The 22,990-nt window shown below is 47.4% G+C and overlaps 1 long non-coding RNA gene across 2 annotated transcripts; it reads right to left on the bottom strand.

Annotated features, from left to right (window-relative positions):
• Nucleotides 1–4,093: 4,093 nt before the first annotated feature.
• Nucleotides 4,094–20,687, bottom strand: LOC125630511 (uncharacterized). Of its 2 annotated transcripts, none has more exons than XR_012666598.1 (4): nt 20,201–20,687; nt 9,626–9,762; nt 7,385–7,468; nt 4,094–4,553 (listed from the first exon to the last, which is right to left on the bottom strand). It is a non-coding gene; the product is annotated as an uncharacterized LOC125630511 (long non-coding RNA). The 2 variants fall into 2 exon arrangements; XR_012666599.1 differs by lacking the exon at nt 20,201–20,687 and adding an exon at nt 17,660–17,953.
• Nucleotides 20,688–22,990: the final 2,303 nt, after the last annotated feature.

Below are 22,990 nucleotides of genomic sequence, written 5' to 3'. Positions count from 1 at the left end.
CGCTCGACCTGCCACTCCATTCTAGGCCCCTTCCCCCAATGCCCCACCCCCCCGTACCTCTTCCCACCCCTGTTCCACCCTCTCCCCGAGGGCACCCCATATACAACTGGTGCCTCCCCATAGTGGGGGAACCACCCCCAGCACATTCTGCTGCTCTCCCTGGCGGGCAAGAGCCCAGGTGGGGAGCAGGAGGGAGACGCTTTTAATGCCGGCCCCTCCTGGTTGCTGCTCTGAAGCCCTGCCTGAAAGCTGCCTGAAAGAGTCTGGCTGGGGAGGAGGTTGCTGCTGGGGACCCTGGCACCCGAGCAGGGAGTGGGGATGAGCTGATCAGCAGGGGTTCAGTGGGAGTCTTGTGGATCACAGTAGAACCAGAAGTGGGACTTTGGCACTTAAACCCTAAGTCTGGGGTTAAGGCCCCTAAATACTTCTGTAGATCTCACCTTTAAAGCCTGAGAGAGAAAATAGCTCCCACAGGCTTCTTCCTTACTCAGCTTCCTGTTCCTGTTTAAATAGCCCATCCATCCTAAGGCTTCCTTGATTACGCCCAAGGCTGTTCCAGCTGCATGCTCTAGCCTGTCCCTTAAAGGGGTAGTTCACTCCCTTCACATATGGTCTGGCTTGATTAACTTTTACTGACCTTCATGGGCCGCTCCCACCCCTACCCCAACCCTGCAGGAGGGAGGACTAGCAAATCCATGTAACCCCTGCCTCACCATGTGAATACTGCATAGGAGGTCTCATGGGGGAGTGAAGGGGCGTTCTTGTTGTGACTCCCGAAAAAACCTCCTGCACTTTCACAGCAGAGCCACACCATTTCCTCTGCCTGGGCACTCTCTGCTGCCGTGGGGCAGGGGGCAAGATGAACCCCTGAAACAACCACGCACGGTTAGTGATGTGTTACTAATATTTTAACAGGACCCTCCCACAAAGGTTTCCCCTTCACCTGTGACAAACCCATGGAGTGGGGGGCCCATGTACTCAAAGAGAGAGGAGAGGGAATGGGAAACCTATTCATGAACTTCCCTATTTAAACAGGAACCCTTTCCCCTAACCACGACCACAATCAAGGAAGAGGGCAAGAACACTTGGCAAACAAACTGAAGTACTGAGGGCAGGTGTTTTGACAAACATTCCGACTAACCATGTGCCTCTGATTCCCAGCTGTGTCCCAGGGCTACGTTTACCTTTCTAGGAGATCATCTCCTCTCCGCACGCTCGCGGGTCAGCTTCCCCTACATGGGCATTTGCAGCAGCTCCAGCCTCTGCAGGCTTCAGGGAGAGAGTCAGGCCAAGGAACGCTAGAGGCACCAGGAAGGGCTTGTGTCTCCTGCTTCAACAGTTAGTGAGTGTCTCTTGTTGGGAAGCATAGCTGGCTCTAAGTGCAGAGAGCTGTTTCCCTCCTGGCCCACTCTGGGGGGGGTCACTTCTGTCCCCCTTTCCCAGGCAGGAAAGGGACAGGCAGGATTGAAAATGCTGGCTCTGCTGGGTAAGATGCAGCCCAGGCTGGGGGGGGTCACCTCTGTCCTCTTTCGCCCGGCAGGAAAGAAGCTAAGCAGGAGTGGAAAAGACATGGCTCTGGGGCAAGCACCTCCCACTCCCCCATTTCTGGGAGGGGAGTAATCGCAGAAGGGCAGAGCACCAGATGGAAGATAGTTCCCGAATCCCTACAGTCCGCACAAGCAATTATGCCTCGACTGCGGCACTTGGGCGCCTCGTCCCCTTTCACTTCCCCGCAAGGTACTAATGGAGGGCACCAGACACAGCATGGACACTGCTGAGGCTGGACAGTGGATAAGGGGCCTTCAGGGCCAGCTCTGTCCTCATGCTGCCTCCTCTATAACAACCCCCTACCCCCAGCGGATCCCTACTCATACCCCAAGCTGACATCTGGCTCATGTGGATCCCTTGCACTAGAGGGGGTAGAGCAGGGGGTGGGAAAACTATGGCCCGCGAGCCAGATCCGGCCCCTCAGGGCTTTGGATCCAGCCCGTGGGATTGCCACCCTGGTGGCACCGTGTGCCCCGTGCTGGTCCGGGAACCAGCCGGCACCACTTCCCTGCGGCCCCTGGGGAAGAGGGGGGCAGAGGGCTCCGCACGCTGCCCTTGCCTGTGGGTACCTCCCCCGAAGCTCCCATTGGCTGGGAAGGGGAACCGCGGCCAATGGGAGCTTCGGGGGAGGTAGCCACAGGCAAGGGCAGCGTGCGGAGCCCTCTGCTCCCTCTCCCCCAGGGGCTGCAGGGACGTGGTGCTGGCCACTTCCTGGACGGGCACAGTGCCGGGGCCAGGGTAAGCAGGCAGGGAGCCTGCCCTGGCCCCGGTGTGTGCCGCTGCCCCCCTGGAGCCACTCCAGGTAAGCAACTCCGGGCCAGAGCCCGAACCCCTCCTGCACCTCGCCCCCCAACTCCCTGCCCTGAGCCCCCTGCCTGCACCCCAACCCCCTTCTCTGAGCTCCCTCCTACACCCCGCACCCCTCCTCTGCCCCAACCACTTGCTCTGAGCCCCTTTCTGCACACCGCACCCCCTCCCATACCCTGCACTCCCTCCCTTCCACAGTCCAACCCCCTGCCCCAGCCCTACATTCATGGCCCTGAGAGCAATTTCCCCACCCAGATGTGGCCCTCGGGCCAAAAAGTTTGCCCACCCCTTGGGCAGTGTGTCTGGAGATCCCATCCTTGAGCGCCAAGCCAGTACCTTCCTTGAGAGACCCAGAAGGGGCTCATTTGGGGGATGGGAGACATAAGCCCAGCACACCCTCACTCAAGAGGGAATTCTTTCTTCTGAGGGGAGGAAGGCTGCAGTGGATTAAAATTGTAAAATATATTAAGGAAGAAGAAGGAGGTGGAGGGGGAAACTCACCAGAGGAGTGACACTTTCTGGCACAGTCTGGACCAGCACTACAGAAGGATGAGTGGGCTTCACAGACATTTTCTGACAGCAGAGGAATGGTCAGACTCAGGAATCTTGGGTTCCAGTTGAGGTTCAGAAATATTCCCTCGTGGACACAGACTTCTGCCCATTCTCCCCCCACCCCTGCTTGACCCCACTCCTGCCCTTCCAACCTGTCCCTGTCAAATCCTGTCTCTTTCCCACCCCTGGTTCTTATCACTGTCCCATTCTCCTTTCTGATCGAGTCTCAGTCTCTATTTCTCAGGCTTCTCATTGCAATCCCAGTCTCCTTGCCCAGCCAGTCCTATTCTTTCCCTCTGGACTCACTCTCTAACCTCTAATGTCCCCCCCGCTCCCCCATTCTGTCTTTCCTTCTCCTCACCCCCTATCCCAGTCTCCTTGTGCAGCTTGTCGCTCCTTCCTCTATTACTTGGCCCCAATCTCCTTGCCCAGACAGTGCCACTTTCCCTCTCCAGGCTTCTTGTCCAATCTCTCTCCCCTCCCTTCCCTCCAAACTCATAATCCTAGTCTTCCTCCCTAAAATGCTCATCCAGTCTCAATGTCATCCCCCACCTCTTCTCCAGCTCCTTGTCCCAGTCTTTTTGCCCAGCCAGTCCCACCCCGAGCTCTCTGCACCCCAGTTCCTTGTCAGATCTGTCTCCCTTCCATCCCACTCCCATTCTGACCCCCAAGCTGGTTTCAATCCCCATTTCTTTGTCCAGCCAGGGTTAGTCTCTTCCCCTGCCTCCAGCTCCTTGTCTGATTTCAGTGTCTCCCGGCATCCCAGTTGCCTGGGTCCCAGTTGCCTCACATTTCCCTCACTGGCTCTGAGGTCTAGTCTCCCCCTTCTGGATCCCAGTCACCTTGTCCAACCAGTCCCAGTCTCCCCTACCCTCCTGCTCCCAGTCAGTCATTCCTCCCTTTCCTTATCTAGTCAATCCCAGTTTCCTTGCCGAGCCAGTCACAGTTTTTCTCCCACCCTCCAGTCCCAGAGTGACTGGAGTCCCAGGGAGCCACACTGGAGTTACTCAATTAGGATGAACTGCAAGAATGGGGCAGACAATCCCCAAAGCTGGTGGATATTCCAATACTTAGATTTACCAAACCAGCACAAACAGCTTCTATAATACCTCACTGGTTACCCAGAAGCCAACAACACAGTTCCATTAAAGCAACCCAACCTTAGGCCTCCACCCAGACAGCCAAGTCAAATACGATGAGGATTACTGAAAATCTTAATCATCATATAAGAAAGTTCTACCAATCCCAAAGGATTGGACACATTACCTCCCAGGTTAATGAATATTCTAGCTCTTACCCAAATACACGCTTACAGCCAATTCTTATTAACTAAACTAAAATTTATTAAAAAAGAAAAGAGAGATTATTGGTTAAAAGATCACTACACATATAGACATGAGTACAGTTTTGAGATTAGATTCATAGTAGAGATGGTGAGTTTTGTAGTTGCAAAGAGTTCTTTTAGAATTAATCCATAGGTTATAGTCCAATGTTCATATTCAGGGTGATCCAGATTAGGTCTGGAGATCTCGGCCTTATGGTTTAAGATTCCCCTGCATGAAGCATTAAGCAGATCTGAGATGACAAGGATCAGGACTCAAGGTGTTTTTATACAGTTCCAGGCTTTCTTTTGACAGGTCAGAATCCTTAGGTGAACAATAGGCAATTATTGAGACTTTGAAGTAGATCTATTTCCTAAGCATTACCAGTAATTAGCTTCATGGATTAACATAAGGCAATTTATCCATTAGGCAGTTTATCACAAACTTTAAAGAGACATATAGACAATGACATTATTTCACCCAGGATTCATTAAACTGTTAATATTCCTTTTTGATCTTTGAATCAATCTTTGAATAGAATCAATCAATAGACAGACAGGAACTAACATCTAACAAGATATAAGTAAATACATACAATTAGTATCACCTCTAATTCTCTAACAATACAAGGTATGCACTTCAAAGTTCTAGTCTATCTAACATGGAATGGCCCTAATTACCATTTACATACTTTTCTGACATGTCTCTAAAAGTTGAATCTGGGTCATTTATCCTGCAGAATGCTTAACCCTTTCTAGCCATGTGTCGCACTTTATGTAAGATTTGTTGCAATTATATAGCAGTGGTAGCAACAATGATTTGCATGGTCATACTCTAATCAGATAACGTCACACCCAGTCTCACCACATTCCTTGTCCCAACCTACTCCTTTCACTCCCCTGGTCTGGCTTTTGTTCCATCTGCATTCAAATTGGGTAGTTTCCTCCTCCATGCTGAATGGATTGCAACAGGGGGATCATTGAGGGCACAGAAGAGACAAGCTCCCTGCTCTCATTTCCAGAGCTTGGCCCTACCCCAGTCTGGAGCAGCCATTATGGGGAAAGTCCAGCTTTGCTCCTGTAGCTCTGGGCTGAAGCCTGATTTCTCGCTCTGTGTGGATGGGACATGCACAGTCTAGTCAGCAATCTGACCTATGATAGGTTTCAGAGTAACAGCCGTGTTAGTCTGTATTCGCAAAAAGAAAAGGAGAACTTGTGGCACCTTAGAGACTAACCAATTTATTTGAGCATGAGCTTTCGTGAGCGACAGCTACACCTTCATCTGATGAAGTGAGCTGTAGCTCACGAAAGCTTATGCTCAAATAAATTGGTTAGTTTCTAAGGTGCCACAAGTACTCCTTTTCTTTGAACTATGATAGGTTCAAGCATGCTCTGTGAGGATGTAATCTTCAGAGATCTTAGCTGCTAAAATTGAAGAAATTTCTAATGAGCAAGCACAAATTGCAATTTTTTTTTTCAAAAGGTTATAACTTGGCTAAATTTGAGCTGATTTTCACAGGGATGGGCTATCCCTTACACAGGCCACCCCCTGCCAAGTTTCACATCTCTCTGCTTCAAAGCAGAGCTTTTCAAAGACAAGGTCACTAGAATATCTTACCATGGGTAAAACAATGTATTTTACCCTATCCTCATTTTGGCAGAAATTTAATATATGTATTTCAGCCTGAGGTATATAAATATCAGCCCAAATAGTTAGTTTGGCAAAGTTATAAGCAACTGAAAACAGGGCTTTACAGTGAGAAGTGTCAAGTAAACTTATTAATAGGCAGTTCTGTTTGTCCCATGGATGTAAGCAGGGTCTGAACGAATTCTCCCCTGACAGCTAGCTGGGATGGGGAGAGACTTCAGGAGCAAACTGTGTTTACAAGAACACACCTACTCTGCTTAGCTATCCAGCAGAAGGAGTGGTGTTGCTCAAAGTAATCAACTTTGGCTGGTGTTGGATGACAAATCACTTTCGTACTGAATGCAGGAGTAGTAAAATGCTGTTACCAATGTTGTTGTCATTATTGTATGAATAAAGGGGAGCAGAACTGCACTTAACCTGTCCCAAATAAGGGGATCACCCTGATCTGAAAGGACCTAGTTAAGCCAGGGGCTCGAATGCCAGAGGCCTAGGAAAGTAAGATGGGGTGAGAACAGATGTCCCAGGCAGGAGGTGTGGATTTTCCCTAAGGATTCCTGGACTGGTTTAACCTATTCCCCCCCCACACTTTTCAAAGAAAGAGCTAAACAGGCTTTATTAGGAGCCTCTTTGTTATTTTAAATGCTCAATGAGAGCTGAGATCAGTTGAGGTGGGACTGTGTTTCTGCCCAGCCTGCTAAGAGCTAAAAAAACCACTGAGAGCTGAAATCACTTGAGATGGGGCAGTGTTTCTGCCTAGCCTGCAAAGAGCTGAAAATTACCAAGAGACTGATGTGCAGCGGTCACAGCAGAGAGGCAGGTGGCAGCAGAAGCTGACTGACAGCTGGCTAACAAGTAGCTGGCAAGGCAACAAGCAGCTGGTGAGGCAGGCTGCGAGGAACCACAGCCAGCAGAGAGGAATTGTGGCTGGTAGGGCAGCCAGGCGCCGAGGAGTAGCGGCTGGCGGGGCAGCCAGCCAGAGCAAGTGCTCAGATGGCGGAGCAAGCAAGGTGCCTTCTTCCCTGGGTGGCAGGTGAACTCACACAGATGCACCTCTGAACCCTGGGTCCTCACTTACAAAGGACAACCACTGTGAGTGGGGTATGGTGAGGGAGCAGGGGAGGGGGGGGGCAAAAAAAAGGAACTTTTGGTTGTAGAACTCAAGAACATGAGGCAGAAGACGCTGCCCCATGCACTCTGGGGTGGGTGTCCTGCTCACAGTTTTATGATTATGAATCCTGCTTGTGGCATTTTCCCTAATTAATGTTGGGTGATTTCCCTCCTTTCATTAAAAGTTTCTTTTCTACAGTCAGACTCTGTGCTTGTGAGAGGGGAAGTATTCCCTTCAGAGGCACCCAGGGGTGGTGTGTAATTTTCCCAGGTTACTGGATGGGGGCATGAGCCGGTTCTGTGTTGTATTGTTGAAAAGGAACCCCTAAATATTGAACCCAGCCCTGCTTGCTGCTGACTCCACCTGGCAGAAGGGTTACACATACAGTAATAAAACATACCTCGTTTGGAATGTCCACATTTAAAGGATGATCCTGCTTCCCACACTGGAGGCACAATGCTATGAAAATCCTATTGTGCTGGAGCTGTGTGAAGAATAGGAATATTTATCCATGTTTATCTGAAAATTTCCTTTGTGTAATAATGTCCACAGATCTGGGCCACCCTGCAGATCAGTGGTTCTCAACCAGGGGTACATGTACCCCTGGGGGCACACAGAGATCTTCCAGGGGGTACATCAACTCATCTAGATATTTGCCTAGTTTTACAACAAGCTACACAAAAAGCACTGGCAAAGTCAGTACAAACTAAAATTTCATACAAAGACATGTTTATACTGTTCTATATACTATATTAGGAGTTCTTAAACTGTGGGCGAGTGTTAGACTCACTGGGACCCAGAGCAGAAAGCCGAAGCTCGAGTTTTTAAGTGAGGTGAATCTTAGGGTACTCAGACAAATCAGACTCCTGAAAGGGGTATGGTAGTCTAGAAAGATTGAGAATCACTGCTGCAGAAAAATAGGTCGCTCAGAATAGAGATGAAAACTGACAATGAAGAATTTGGGTTTGTTGTCACTAGTGGGAATTTCCTATACTCTGCAGTAAGAAAAGTCTGCTGTACTTTTTCCTCAAAATATAGCTAACACAACCTTTAAGTTAGGAAAGTAGATTTGAATTATCTTGGCTGTGGTAGTTATTTCAACTGGAGAGACCTTCAAAAGGTAGGGCATTCCCCTATGACTAGCAGGTCTGGCTTTGCCCCTAAACTTCAAGCAAGCTGAAGAACCCTTGTAAGAGTTCTTTGGACCTTATGACTTGGAGAGGACATTTTCAGGTAATCACCAACAAATTTCCTGTTCCAAAGGTGGAAAATTGCTCATCAGATGCATTGTCATGAGCACCAAGAATGAGACATTTCTGGTAGGATGAGTCAGCAGTACCCCAAGAAGGATTTTTTTAACCCTGGTTTCAAAGTAGTACCCAGCGGCTGCCTCATAATCTACAATCTAGTGCAGGGGTTTTCAAACTTCATTGCACCGTGATCCACTTCTGACAACAAAAATTACTTCATGACTCCAGGAAGGAGGACTGAAGCCTGAGCCTGCCCATGCCCCATTTCCCTGAGTTGGGGGTCAAAGCCCAAGCCCCACCGCTCTGGGAAGGGGGGCCAAAGCTGAAGCTCAAGAGCTTCAGCCCCAAGCAGGGGGCCTGCAACCTGAGCCCCACCACCCAGGGCTGAAGCCCTCAGGCTTTGGCTTTGGCCCCGGGCAGTGGGTCTCTGGCTTCAGCCCCACTGCCCCACCAAGTCTAAGCCAGGCCTGGCAACCCCATTCAAAGGGGGTCGTGACCCACTTTGGGGTCCTGGCCCACAGTTTGAGAACCGCTGCTCTAGTGTCTGTGTCAGTCCTCCAGGCCCTTAATTCACACTCCTAAATCTCGAGGATTTAAGGGAGCTTTTAGCACCTATGCATTTAAAGGATTTAAAATACTTAAAAGCTTGTACTACTTTAAAAATTTAATGGACTTAAAAGTTTAGGATGCCTCAAGGGTTTTCAAACTTTTTCCTCAATTTTAAAGTCTTTTTCTCACTTTTTTTAAATTAAAAAAAGAAAATAAATGTGAAAATCTCTGTTAAGGCAATGTTAGGGTTACACTTTTGTGACCAAAAACTGCCTCCCCAAATTTGTGGCTTGGCTTGTACTAAGCATGCTCACATGGATGAAGCTGTCTGCAGGCTTGGGTCATCTCTGCAGAAAATGATAAATTTCAGCTTTCTGCAACAATGAACTCATCCATATTGTACATCCATAATGTTCTCTACTCTTCTCTTATTAATTATGTAGTTTAATATAATACCCTTATTATATTCAATTACATATTTAATACTGTTTTGATTAGATAGGAAGGATGGTCCAGTGGTTGGGGGGTTTAGCCTGGGACTTAGAAGATCTGAGTTGATTGGATGATTCCCTATTCTGCCACAGACTTCCTGTGTGAGCTTGGGCAAGCCACTTGGTCTGTCTGTGCCTCAGTTTCCCCATCAGTGAAATGGAGATAATAGCAGTTCCCTCACCCACAGGGCTGTTGTCAGGATAAGTATGTTAAGGATCATGAAGTGTTCAGATACTTATATGTCCCATGTTACAGTACCTTTGAGAGAGAGTAATATTTTGCACTTCTATAGCTGCTTTCTAATTGGAGAACAGAATGCATTTCAGAAATGTTAATTTAGCCATACACACCCTTATTTCCATTGACTCCACCTTGAACTTATGGGTGCTCAGCACTTCTGAAAACCAAGCCCAAGGTGTTCCAGGTTGACGCCCCAAATCAGTCAGCACTCTTGGCTTTCATGGCTGCTCATGGTCACACAGGAAGCCTAGGGCAGATATAGGATTAGAAGTTAGAACCCACGTCTCCATACTTCCAATTCTGTGCCCTAGGCACAGGTGTATTCCTTCTGCCCTACCAATATATAACTGTGTATATTGCTCAACGTATGCCATGACTTAACACAGGATGTGCAATGTGGGCAAGTTAATGTTTTTGTGGGAGCTTCAACTTCTGCATTTCTTGAGAGTTTGGGTTCTAAACCCCACGCTCAGTACTGCAATAATGCAGTAGATAGTTTTATTCAGTCATTTAATAAAGCTTGTAAAGACTTCAGGAACTATCTGATCTAACATCTTTCATCCAATATAGGTTCGTTATTACTATCACTAAATCTAGCCACAGAATTTTTCTCCATGACCTTTGATTAAAGCCAATGGTTAAATACACTCACAATTAAAGATCCACGCCTTATTTCTAGTCAGAATTTGTTTAGCTTCAACTTCCAGCCATTGGATTGTGTTATATCTTTCTCTGCTAGATTGAAGAACTCAAATTAAATATTTGTTCCCTCTCTAGGTACTTATAGCCTGTAATCAAGCCACCCTTTAACCTTCTTTTTGTTAAGCCAAATAGATTGAACTCCTTGAGTCTGTCATTATAAGTTTTCTAATCCTTGAATCATTCTCATGGCTCTTCTCTGAATCCTCTCCAATTAATCAACATTTGTCTGGACTTGTGGGCACCAGGACTGTACACAGTATTTCAGTAGCAGTTGCATCAGTGCCAGTAGAGAGGTAAAATAACCTCTCAACTCCTACTTGAGATTTCCCTGTTCACACATCCCAGGATTGCATAAGCTCCCAGTGTGACACTGGCCAAAAGAACTACTGTTCTGCTGATTATCCACCATAGCCCCCAGATCTCATTCAGGGTCACTGCTTCCCAGGATAGAGTCTCCCATTCTGTAGGTATGGCCTACATTCTTTGTTCCTAGATGTATACATTACATTTAGCTGTATTAAAATGCATATTGTTTGCTTGTGCCCAGTAAACATAATGTCCCAGCACACACACATATATCATATTAAAACCATGCACATAATACCTATTTTCAACTTTTCAAAACATCTCCAACTCCGGCAAAATCACTGAACGGGAAAACAAAAGCGTGGCTCTGGCTACACTACAGAACCGTTACCAACATAGTCTCCGAGTGTACACACAGCGTACACCGACGGAAGCAGTTGTTCTCCCTGTGGAGGAAACTATGTCCCCAAACAATGTTAGCTACACCGACAGAAACACTCTTCCTCCCGCTATATCTGAAGCTACGCTGAGGGGGTTATCTGCACAGGTGGTCGCTAAGGGCCCAGTGATTTCAGTGGGAGTTAGGTGCCTAAATACCTTGGAGGGTCTGGGCCCAACTCTCATTTTCCCTTTGGCCCCTGGGTAACTATTCCAAACATGGAGCCATTCTGAAAAGTTACAGAGCAGAAGTGGGGGGGGCGGGGGGGGACCCAGAAAAAGCAGAGGAGAAAAGCAAAAATCCTACCCTGGCCATGGTTTATATTATCACACTCTATGGCAAAAAGGGGGAGGGGGGGAAGAAGAGAAAAAGTTTGAAATTAGAAAAATGGGGGGAGGGAATGGGGAAAATGCAAAACCAAAAATGGGGGAAATAGAAAAAGGGGGGGAAACGCAAAATCAAGCATTCAGCATTTATTTATTTATGATTTAGTTGAGGACTGGTCCTGCTTTGAGCAGGGGGTTGGACTAGATGACCTCCTGAGGTCCCTTCCAACCCTGATATTCTATGATTCAATGATTCTATTAACGAGGTGTATACTGTGCCTAACATATGTAGTGGCTAACATACCATACCTCTAATAAAATCCTGCTCACTTCACTCATGCCAGTAGTGCCAATGAATTCATGGAAGTTCTGTCTACTAAAGTTTTGCAGGACTGGGAGTAAAATGGGTTAAAAGTTGCCGAGAGCCCACAGATGATTGGTGAATGGGCAGCTTGACACTTTGAAAGAAAGAGAGAGAGGGCAGTTCAAAGCTGCCCCTTTGGGCTAGATCTGCAAAGGGGACTTAAACCCATGTTGCAACGCCTAACTCCTGCCGCCTTGTGCCATCCACAGCCCTGAGTAAATACCCAGGCTCCCTATACAATGCACAGGGAGAGTTAGTCACCTAAGAGTGAGATTCACAGAAGCCAGCAAGCTGAGTTGGCAGTCACCTAAACTAGCCAACAGGAAATGCTGAGGCAAGGGGTGTGGTCTACGCCCCATCCCTCAAAGGGAATTAGGCACCTAACTCGGGGCTGCTGGGGGTGCTTCTATCTGTTCAGGACTCACAGCTGTGAGCCCTCTTCTGGAGGTAGGTATCTAAGCCCTTTCTCAAAACATATGAGACGGTGCCTGCTGTTGGCCCACTGATTAGAGTACTTACCCAGGAAGTGCTAGACCTGGGATAATGCCTCTTCTGCCTCATGTGGAGTAGGGATTTGACCCCAGGTCTCAGGTGAGTGCCCTAAGCATGGGGCTATGAGATATTTGGGTGCAGGGTCTCTCTGTCTTGCCTGTTGAATCTGTTCCACTTTGCATAAATATAAATCATTAGGCCACAGAAAACATGAGCTGGACTCCATTCGACTGGGCTGTGGGAGATCCAAGTACAAGTTCCCCTTCCACTGACTAATTTTTTATACAAAATTGGGACAAGGGAGTTGGTGCATGGGTGTGGCATTGTAAAAGGCCAGTCATTCTCAATATTCTAATAGTAACCATTCTCATTGCCCTTCTTTGAACCTTTACTATATCATCCCTCTGGCTCTTGTTAACTCAGGTAACAGTAACCAAAAACACCACTGCATGGCAGATGAGGGAGTTTAATATTAGTTATATATCATATCACTAAGATTTTCCATATGACTTTCTTCCCCCTTTATGCGTGCACCTATGCACCCTATTTGCTTTCTTTACTGCTACAGCACACTTGGCAGGTTAGTTAAATTATACGTGTCAGCTCCTTAGGAGTCTGTTTTACATGCCCCACTTTCAAACCCAATCCATTACAGCAGTGTTGTACCTGCTGCCCTACATTTCAGATTGTTGTAAGATGCTCCTTTATGTAGCTGGGTAGATTCTCCATCCCAAACAGGCACATTGTCACCACCTAAACCGAAGGCACATGTGAGCAGTGGGGTTTCGCTGATTATTGTTTGGTGAGAGAAACAGTAGAAGGGACAGAGAAGGAAGTACCAGATGTAGCAACAGAAACATTAGTAGCATGACCTTCAGAAAACGCTAAATGACAGAGCTTTTGGGCAGAGTGCTGCCTGGAAGAGGCTTGGAGCTGTGAGCAAGAAGGCTTGATGCTGTAAGCAAAGTAACTGTTTTCTGTTTAATCCCTCCTGTGTTCAGGGAAAGAGGACTTTGTACACTCTAAAAATCAACAGGGTTGTATCAAGGACAGATGACTTCATCATCAATTTATCCTCCTAATGGAATCAATCTGCACGGCCCCAAACTTTAGTTAACTGCTCTGGGTCAAAAATGAGTAACTATCAGTAATATTTTTGGAGAAGAAAAACAAATTTCCCTTTCAATCGGCTGTTGCATAGTTTTTTACCCCACTATCATTTTCTGTTGTATTGAAATAATCTATCCAGTCACAGCAGGTTTTGCATCTGTTACTCGCCCTCAAAAACCTGCTGTTAGAATGCAAGTTTCTTTGTATCCCTAAGCTTAGAACTGGTTCTTAATCTGCTGTTTGTGGAAGTAAACTGATTGCAGGAACTTTTTGTTTTGTTGCTTGGCAAAGCTTCTCATTAAAAAAGCATCAATGGGGGAAAAGTGTGCATAGCCTCTTTCATTACAAGTGAGCTGTCTTTAGCAGTTCAGATTCTATCAGGTGAAATATACAACTGTCTATTGGGGACAGTCTGTTTTCAACTCCGTATTTATTTACATGTATTTAATATGTAATCAGTAAATAAATGGTATGGCCTAACCTCTTAACACTGGTGCAATTGCACTGAAGCCAATGGACTGGTTATGGCATAACTTGAGAGAATTTGGCCTTGTAATTTTACTGACAACCAGAAATGGGACTGTATCTAAACTCCCTATCTGAACATCCCTAGCCCTTGGATAGTTTGATCTGGAAGCCAGCGGGCCTATAATGGCCTGAACCAAAGCCTGTGATCTGAACAGTTCAAGCTATTGGGAAATTCAGCTCCAAACTTTGTGGTTTGGGCTCATTATCTACTGAGAACTGATAAACAATTGTATTCCGTTGTAACCCTTCTGCCCATCAGAGTTGGCAGCAACAAGGGCGGGGTTCAGTAGCTAGGGGCTCCTTTTCAACAATACAACACAAAACCAGCTCGAGCTTCAGTGACCTGGGACAATTACATACAACCCCCTGGGCACCTTTAAGAGGCAATACTTCCCCTCTCGCAAGCACAGAGTCTGAGTGTAAAAAAAAAACTTTTACTAAAAGGAGGGAAGTAACTTGGCATTAATTTGGGAAAACACCACAACTAGGGTTCATAAACATAAACCATGAGCAAAAGACCCACCTCCAAGTAAGTTGGGCAGTGGTCCTTTTCCCCTCAGGTTCAGAAGTCCAGGAACCCAAAAATCCCTTTAATATGCCTGTCCCTTCTCTGTACCCCAGTCACAGTTGCTGTCCTGGGTCAGTGCAGACCCAGAATTCAGAGGTGCATCTGCAGAGTTTACCTCCCACCCTGGGGTGGAGGGTAAGGAGGCACCTTACTCATTCCACTGCTCAGGCACTCACTCTCTACAGGGCTCTGCTCTGACCCTCTCCACCAACCACCCTGCTGGCCACTTGCCAAGTCTCTCCTTCAGCCATGCTGCTCACCAAGATGTCTTCAGGGGCTACCGCTTACACAGCTCTCATTGATTTCAGCTGTTAGTTGGGGAGCCTGACTGCTGGTGCACACTGGGCAGCCTCTTGCATCAGAGACACTGTCCCAAAGCAGGTCTAATACTTAGACCTAGATATCAGTGATTTCAACTCTGTAATGTGTAACAAGACTCTCAGTTGAGTCTAAATTAGCTCTGTTATTACTATTTGACCTTTTTCTCTCCACTGTGTATCTACAACCCTTAAACAGGGCCCTCACCACAAAAAAATATAAGTGCCTGCCAACCCCTATCCCCCAGATTTGGGGCCCATGTCCCCTCCCTGCCTAGCGAGTGTCATTTTAGTTGAGGGTGAGTCCTTCCATCAGGCTATGCCAGGTATAGTTCTGCTACCCTCGATTCACACAACAAGGATAACAACCCCTTATTAATCCTGCCCCAATAACAAGGAGACTGGGGATCCAAAACTGGCCAAAAGAGATCATTTGGGCAAGCAATCCCATCGTGCTGAGCACCTACGCAGGGTGGGTGTGCCCATGCAAACAAGATCAGCTCCTGAAGTCCTCTTCCACAGCTCATCACTAGATGTCAGCAGAGAATTCATTCAGACTCTGCTCCCACTCTCATCATGGCAAAAGTAACCCCGCAAGGCCTTTGATGGCATTTTGCCAGGGCTCTGAAAGTTAGTGATAATGATAATGACTGACATTGACATAACATTTTTTGACTAAAAGCTCCTGAAGAACCCAACAAAGTTTACCAACCAATTAAAAACTCTGTGGAACTACATCTAATTATATTGCCCTGCTGGCCTTGGTTGAGGTGAGGTGACTGTACCCCTGAGCCTGTAGGGGCAGCTGTGCCACATGGCAGATTCACTCCCAAGGATTTCACCAAGCAGAAGCAACTTTAAGTTCCTGGCTGGATTGCTCCAATTTCTGGGCTGCTCTGGCCAGTTCCAGGCCCCCTAGGCAGAGTGAGGGGTTCCAAGTCAACCTGAGCCATTCTACCTTGCCCTCTTCGGCAGAGTTTTTTCACCACCAGGCCTGCATTCACCTGTCTATACACTAATGCTGGGAGCCTGGATAATAAGCAAGAGAAATTGGAATTGTTTGTTTACGAGCATAAACTGGACTTAGTTGGTATTACTGAGCTGTGGTGGGAAGACTGGCATGACTGGAATGTTAAAATCACTTGTTATAAGCTATTTAGGAAGGATTGAATAGGCAAAAGGGATGGAGGAGTGGGTACTCTGTCAAAAAAGGGCATTACCTGTTTCTGAGTCACTGACACCTCCTGAATGCTTGTGGATCAATGTAAGCGTTGCTTCCAATCCTTGAGGGGGCCATTTAGGGATCTGGGGCAAAAATTGGGGATTGGTCCTGCTTTGAGCAGGGGGTTGGACTAGATGACCTCCTGAGATCCCTTCCAACCCTGATATTTTATGATTCTATGATCTGACTCCACCTCTTCATCAATAACTTCATCCTCTGGGTTCACTCCTCTTTCCGTGGCCTCCAAAAGTATCCATGTGGTTCTTGGCAATGGAGGTGGGATTGCCACCAAGGATAGTATCCAGCTCCTTATAAAACCGGCAGGTCTTAGGTGAAGCACCTGAGTGGTGGTTTGCCTCCCTTGCCTTTTGGTTCACTTGCCTCAGCTCCTTTATCTTCACTCTGCACTGCTGCGTATCTCAATCATAGCCCTTTTCGCACAAGCCTCGAGATACCTGCCCACAGATATCCCAATTCCTGTGGCTCAAATGCAGCAGGGACTGCACAGCCTCCTCTCCCCATGTACTGAGCAGATCCAACAGCTCTGCAATGGTCCATGCGGGAGAGCGTTTGGTGCAATAAACTACTATGCTCACCTGGGAAGATGTGTTGAGACCTCTCCATGCCAAGCAAACAGGAAATGGAATTTTAAAAATTCCTGGGGCTTCTAACGGGGAGTTGTTTACTTGGCTGCAGGGCAGTGGAGTTCAAACTGCTGACCAGAGTGGACAGGATGGGCATGGTGGGACATCTCCTGGAGATCAATTAAAGCGATGAAATGAAGAATGGTGTCTACACTTGCACTTTGTCGACAACAATGTGGAGGGAAAAGACGTAAATCCCTCTTGAGGGTGGATGTATTTTGTCGCCAAAACCGGGCATTCTCCCCAACAAAAGTCACCTTGCAGTGTGTATGCACTCACTGTTTGGGTCAACAAACGGCAGTTTTGGCGACAAAACTTGGTAGTGTAGACACGGCCATAGTCTTTCAATCTTGCCGAAAACACTGCCTCCCTCCCTGCTCCCAAGTGAGTCCAAATGAAATTCTAGCAAGTCTTGACAATAAGCAATGGTTTATCTAAACTTGCATGCAGTCAGCTCTCTCATTTCTACATACACAGACCCCCTTTTGTTTCCAGCCTCATTTAAAAAGTAAATCCTTTTCCACAATAAGCCAAGAAGACGCCCTTTGTGAAGCAGTTTAGCAAAGCTGTGAGCTCTTAGCCATTAACAACAGATTTAGAGCCATAAAGGGGGGGTGGAGTTGGAGAGGAGAGGGTGTGTGTGAGGGTGAAATAGGCAAGAGGTAAATACATAACAGGAGATGACAGACAGTGGACATGCTGGGAGAACAGAAAATACAGAAACTAATGGATTCAAAGAGGCAGGAAATCTAATCCAGGACAGAAAGATCTAGTGAACAGAAAATCCCATTTGCTAATGAGAGCAAACAATGTGAATGGGAAGAAATCTGTTCTTATTAAATAAGAGCTGGGGAAGTAAATATCCGACAAATCCTATCGAATTTAGTAACAGTCATCCAAGGCCTCCCTTAAGACACCGCTCCCTCCATACATACACACACACACACGCCAGCCTGCTCTGATTTGTACACTAACAACCGTGACATGCACTTGCCCCTGCTCCACATACACACAGCAACTGTCTCCTCCTGCAGCTGGCTCTGCCTATCCAGTCACAGACAAGTGAGAGGACAGGAGCCGTATGAGCTCGCTGGCACAATCTCACCCCCCTCAGCTTCCAACCTACCCTTCTCCAGGTCCAGCACCATTGTCCTGGGGATCGAGGGGAGCGGCTGTGTTTGCCACTCAGTCTCTGCTGCTCTCTCCCCCTCCAGCAGCCACCTCTGCTTCTTTGCTCCAGGGATGGGAAGGGAAGGAGGACTGGAGTGTTTGCAATGCGATGCCGAGCGAAAAATGCACCCAGACCATCCTCCCTAAGTCCCGCACCTCAGCCAGCTAGCTACAGTTGCTCGACTTTAGTAAGGGGAAGGATTATGAGTCCCTTACTAGTGTGGACCATTGGTGCCATTGTAAACCCGGTCCTGAGCCTTTCTAATGTTGTTCCTACATACTTGTGCTATTCTTTTGCACACCTCCTTAGCAATCTATCCATGTTTTCACTCTCTGTGGGATTCCTTTTTGATTTTCAGGTCATTAAAGAGCTCCTGATGGAGCCATATTGGTCTGTTCCTTTCCTTTGCATTGGGATTGTTTGCAGTTATGCCTTTAACAGTGTCTCTTGGAGAAACTGACAGCTCTCCTGAACTCCTTTTTCCCTTACATTTTCTTCCTATGGGACCGTACCTAACCAGTTCTCCGAGTTTGTGAAAGTCTGCTTTTGTTTTGAAGTCCATTGTTTTTATTATGCTGCTCTTGCTGCTTCCTTTCCTTAGAATCATGAAATCAATCGTTTCATGATCCCGTTAATCATAACAAGGGCCTCAGACCCCTGGTGGAGAACTGCTGGACTAGGGCAGTAGAACCAGGCTTTTTTGGATCAGTGGAGTAGAGGGAAGCATGTTCCAGAGTGAAGAGCCCCTCACAGAGAATGCTCCATGACCTGCCCCCCTCTCTTTTTAATTAAGGGGAATCTAGTCTGAGTGCCTCTTCCAATTGTAACTCTGGCAGTATTGCCCAGGGGTTGGGGCGGGGGGAGAGGTAGTCCCCGAGGCAATAGCAGTGTTCTGTGAACTCACCTGAGGGAGGTCGCCTACAGCTTGGAGATGGTGGACTGGAAATTTTGAATCAATGCAGTTCAAGAACATGTTCATACAGAATCTTATTTTTTTCCACTTGTGAGCTCTCAATACCTTGTGGACAAAGTCTCCTTCACATAACTTTATCCTCATCCCTGGAGGTATTCCAAGCAATACATAGGATCTGCCACTTAGCTGTGAGCCTCAGACACAGCTAGTTAGTAAACATCAACTCCGAGGTCTACCAAACAAGGACCTCAAGAAAGGCATTTTTACCGAAACTGCTATTTATCTATTTATTATGATTTTATTGTTACAGATGAGTTCCTGTACGTGATCCACTCACAGGCCAATGATACCAGTCCCCAGTTGTTTCCCCAATGGCTTTCTCTATATTTCTTCAGTGATGGGAGAGGGAACTTGCGCATTAAACCACTTTTCTCTTTCGTCTCAAGTCAAATGATAAAATCATTTTAGAGAAAAATTGTTAGTCCCTGGTACAGTCTGACTTTCAGTGGTTGAGTCAGATTGAGGCTAACAGGCCAATAGGCAGATGGTTAGGATTGCTATTCAGTACTGGGGATCCTGACCCAAAAGAAACAGAATAGTGCAGAACTTTCACACACTCAGACATCGCAGCAGTTCTACTGATTCTAGATTAGTCATTTTTGGAAAGATTAGCCAATTCTGCAGCCGTAAGATATTTAGTTAATTATAGAGTTTGTGAACCAATATAAAACAAGAGCAACTCTCATGAAGTCAATCTGATTTATACCATTGTAAGACTGACATTAAGTGTGAGGTGACTAAGGTCGTGAATGTCTGGTTTTCTCTCTAATGCCCTGAGAAATGGTTTGTTACATTTAGGATTGGGGTGAAATTGTTAAGAAATTGTCACCGTCAGCAAAGAAGCTTTGAACACATATAACTAGAGATGGGCAAACAGTACAAACTATTTCCATGCCCATTCATTTCAAATGGACGTTTAAACACATTTGCGTTGAGTATGGTTCCATCCCTGTTGTGTTCATGTAAGTTTTAGGTGGGCTACAGCAGGGGTTCTCTAACGTTTTCTTTCTGAGGTCCCCCCCCAACATACTATAAAAACTCCAGGGCCCAGTGGGAGGTGGTGGGGGGGATGCTCAGGGTTCCTGGCTTCTGCCACCAGGGGTGGGGAGACTCGAGGCTTTAGCCCCTGTAGGGCTCAGGATTTCAGCTGCAGGGGAGGAGGTTGAGGCTGTGGACTTCACCCACCAGGTGTGGGAGAGCTGGGGCTTCAGCTGCGGGGTCAGGGGGGACTTTGGGCTTCTGCCCTACAGGGGCACCAGGCTCAGGGCTTCAGACCCATGGCTCTGCTCACAGCTTCAGCCCCGCAGGGGTGCCTGGGCTCGGGGCTTCAGCCTGGTGGGGGGCACCAGGACTCAGGGCACAGGGGGCATCCAGGCTCAGAGCTCCCCGCAGCTATGCTCCGGTTTCAGATCCATGGGGGTGCTAGGGCTTGAGGCCCTGCACTTCAACCACAAGACAGCTCACGGCCCCCCAGGGGGTCTCAGACCCCTGGTTAAGAACTGCTGGGCTAGAGTTTGCTTTACCTCTCCTCTCCTAGCACTTCAACACAATTCCTAGAGAAAAGTCCATGGAGAGCCAGAATTCAGACACTGAGGATTTCCAGCAAGGATTTCACAGGGTCAGCCGCCCCCACAATCAAGCTGAAAAGAACAAAAGGAACAAATTGAATTCTTAAGCACCAACTTTATAACATTTTATAATAATAACTAATAATTAATGCAGTTTAATCTCTACTGAATAACAAGGCTACTTCATAATCTACATACCTTATCTTCATTTATACATAAACATAATCAAACAAAACAAATTAAATCTATACCGGTCAGTCCCCACAAAGGGTAGTGCAGGGGCACAAGGGAATGAGGAAGAGGGTAGCTGAGTGGGGTGCAGGAACACATGGGAATGAGGTGGTGCAGGGATGGATGAGGACAGGGGTAGGGGGTGCAGGGACACATGGGGAGGGGGCAGATGTGCCTGACTGAATGGGAGAGGTTAGGGGTCAGCCAGGGTCTGCATGGTTCCCCCACCTCCCTAACAATCCCCCTCCCAAAAAAAACCCCCTTGTTCTGTACTTCTCCTACCACGTCCAACAGTCCTCCAGGTTCACTCCCAGGCTCTTTCCCAGCAATTACTTCCCTTTCCCTCAGCTCCTCCTGACACCTCCAAGCCTTTGCACTGCTTCTGGGGAGTCCAGGAAACACATTTCTGTAAACGTTGTAGGTTAAGTAAATTATTACTCAAATATCTGCATTAATATGCCTAGTAAGGAATCTCTTTGTCAAAAAACATTTCCTGAATCTTTTTTTTGTCTGTATTGTACATATTTGTTGACAGGTATTTTGAAATAAGTTACCAAAATAATTGAAACGGGCAGGATTATATTGTTATTTTGACAAATAAAATTTGCAGAATTTTAAAATGTTGTGCGCAGAATTCCCCCAGGAGTAATACAATGCACATGGAGAGTTAGGCGCTTGAGGGTACGTCTACACTGCAGTTAAATACTTGTGGCAGGCCCATGTCAGCTGGCTCAGGTTTGCAGGGCTCAGGCTGCAGGACTGCAAAATTGCAGCATAGATGTTTGGAACCTGGACTCTGGGACCTTCCCCCTTTGCGGGTTGCTGGAGCTCAGGCTCCAGCCAAAGCCTGAATGTCTACACTGCAGTTTTACAACCCAGTAGTCCGAGCCCCATAAGCCCAAGTCAGTTGACACAGGTCAGCTACAGATGCTTAATTGCAGTGTAGACATACCCTGGGAAAGGGGCTCCTCAGAAGCCAGCCAGATGAGCAGGGAACCACCTAAGCGAGCCGAGGGCCTGTGATTTTTTTCCCCACACACTCCTAGCTGACACAGCTATACTGGCAAAACTTGGTAACGTAGACCAGGCCCTAGTCAACCTGCACTGGACTCGGATGTCATTTATAAGCACGACACTCCCAGGTAAGAGCAGTGGAAACAGCAGCAGCTGTTTCTGAATGGCGACGACCCCCCATGCGGCTGTGCTCTCACACCTTTACTACCTATTGCCTATCTGAGGTACTTATACGAGCACCTCACGATCTTTAAAAGACCTATCCCCACATCACCCCTGGGGGAGATGTGCTATTATCCCCATTTTACATAAAGGAACTGAGGCACGAAGGGCTGGATCCTCAAAGATATTTAGGCACCTGACACCACCACGTGGACACTGACAGCTTCAAGGCTGCTGCCTAACCCTATAGGTACCTAAAAATCCCCCGGCCTCTAAGTTTCCACCAGTAAGGTCCTCCAGATGCCTAAATTTCTGCCAGTGGGGATGCACTCAGCCTCTTAAATCCTGTAGTTCAGTGCCTAACTCCTGGGGGGGAGTCACATAGTAGGCATTCCCCCAGCTGTCTCACCAGTGGGGCCCCATCCAGTGGATGTGCTCTTAGGTGGCCTCAAAACATGTCTAATGGATCAGGTCCTGCACAAAACACAGCTGGAGGAGGTGGTTCTCCCACTTACGTCCAATAGCCTGCCGGTTATAGCACTCCCCGCAGTGGGCAGTTATGGTACACATTCCTCCTCTGATGTGGAGCAGGGACTTGAACTGAAGTTTCTCTTCTCCCACAAGAGTGCCCTAACCACTGAGCTATGGGGTATCTCAGTCTTGCCTATTGAAGCTTCTTCACTTTGTATACAATGCTTAATCAGTCATTGGGGATGGGGGTTAGAAAGAGAGAGAGAGAAAATATGACCTTATAACCCAGCCCAGGGGGCACTCACCTGGGAGTGAGTCATTGCTTCAGTGACTAAGTGTGCTTCATCCCCCCACCGCTGAGATGTGCAGACTGGATTGTGCATACACCATCTCCACAGCATGACTGGGCATGCTCCAGTCCACAGCTGCAGAAGCTGAGCAGGACCAACCCTGCAAATGCTGCTCCCGGCTACTGTAGGTCCAAGAACTGGGGCTGAAAGGAGGGAGGCTGTCTATGCTAGGGGTTCTCAAACTGGGGGTTGGGAGCCCTCAGGGGGTCACAAGGCTATTACAGGGGCAGGGTCACAAGCTGTCAACCTCCACCCCAACCCCGCTTTGCCTCCAGCATTTATAATGGTATTAAATATGTAAAAAACTGTTAATTTATAAGGGGGGGTGGTCACCCTCAGAGGCTTGCTTTGTGAAAGGGGTCACCAGTACAAAAGTTTGAGAACCACTGCTCTATGCTGTATTCTCAGTGCTTCCCCCTGCTGGTGCTGAGGCAATGAGGAGGGGAGAATAGGGAGGTGCAGGGAGCTGGGTCTTCAGGCACTGAAGGGAACAGAAATTGGGACAAATTGCTAGGGT

This window comes from Caretta caretta, chromosome 1 (assembly GCF_965140235.1).
Source record: "Caretta caretta isolate rCarCar2 chromosome 1, rCarCar1.hap1, whole genome shotgun sequence".
Lineage (NCBI taxonomy): Eukaryota > Metazoa > Chordata > Testudines > Cheloniidae > Caretta > Caretta caretta.
This window is presented reverse-complemented; position numbering and strand designations above follow the sequence as displayed.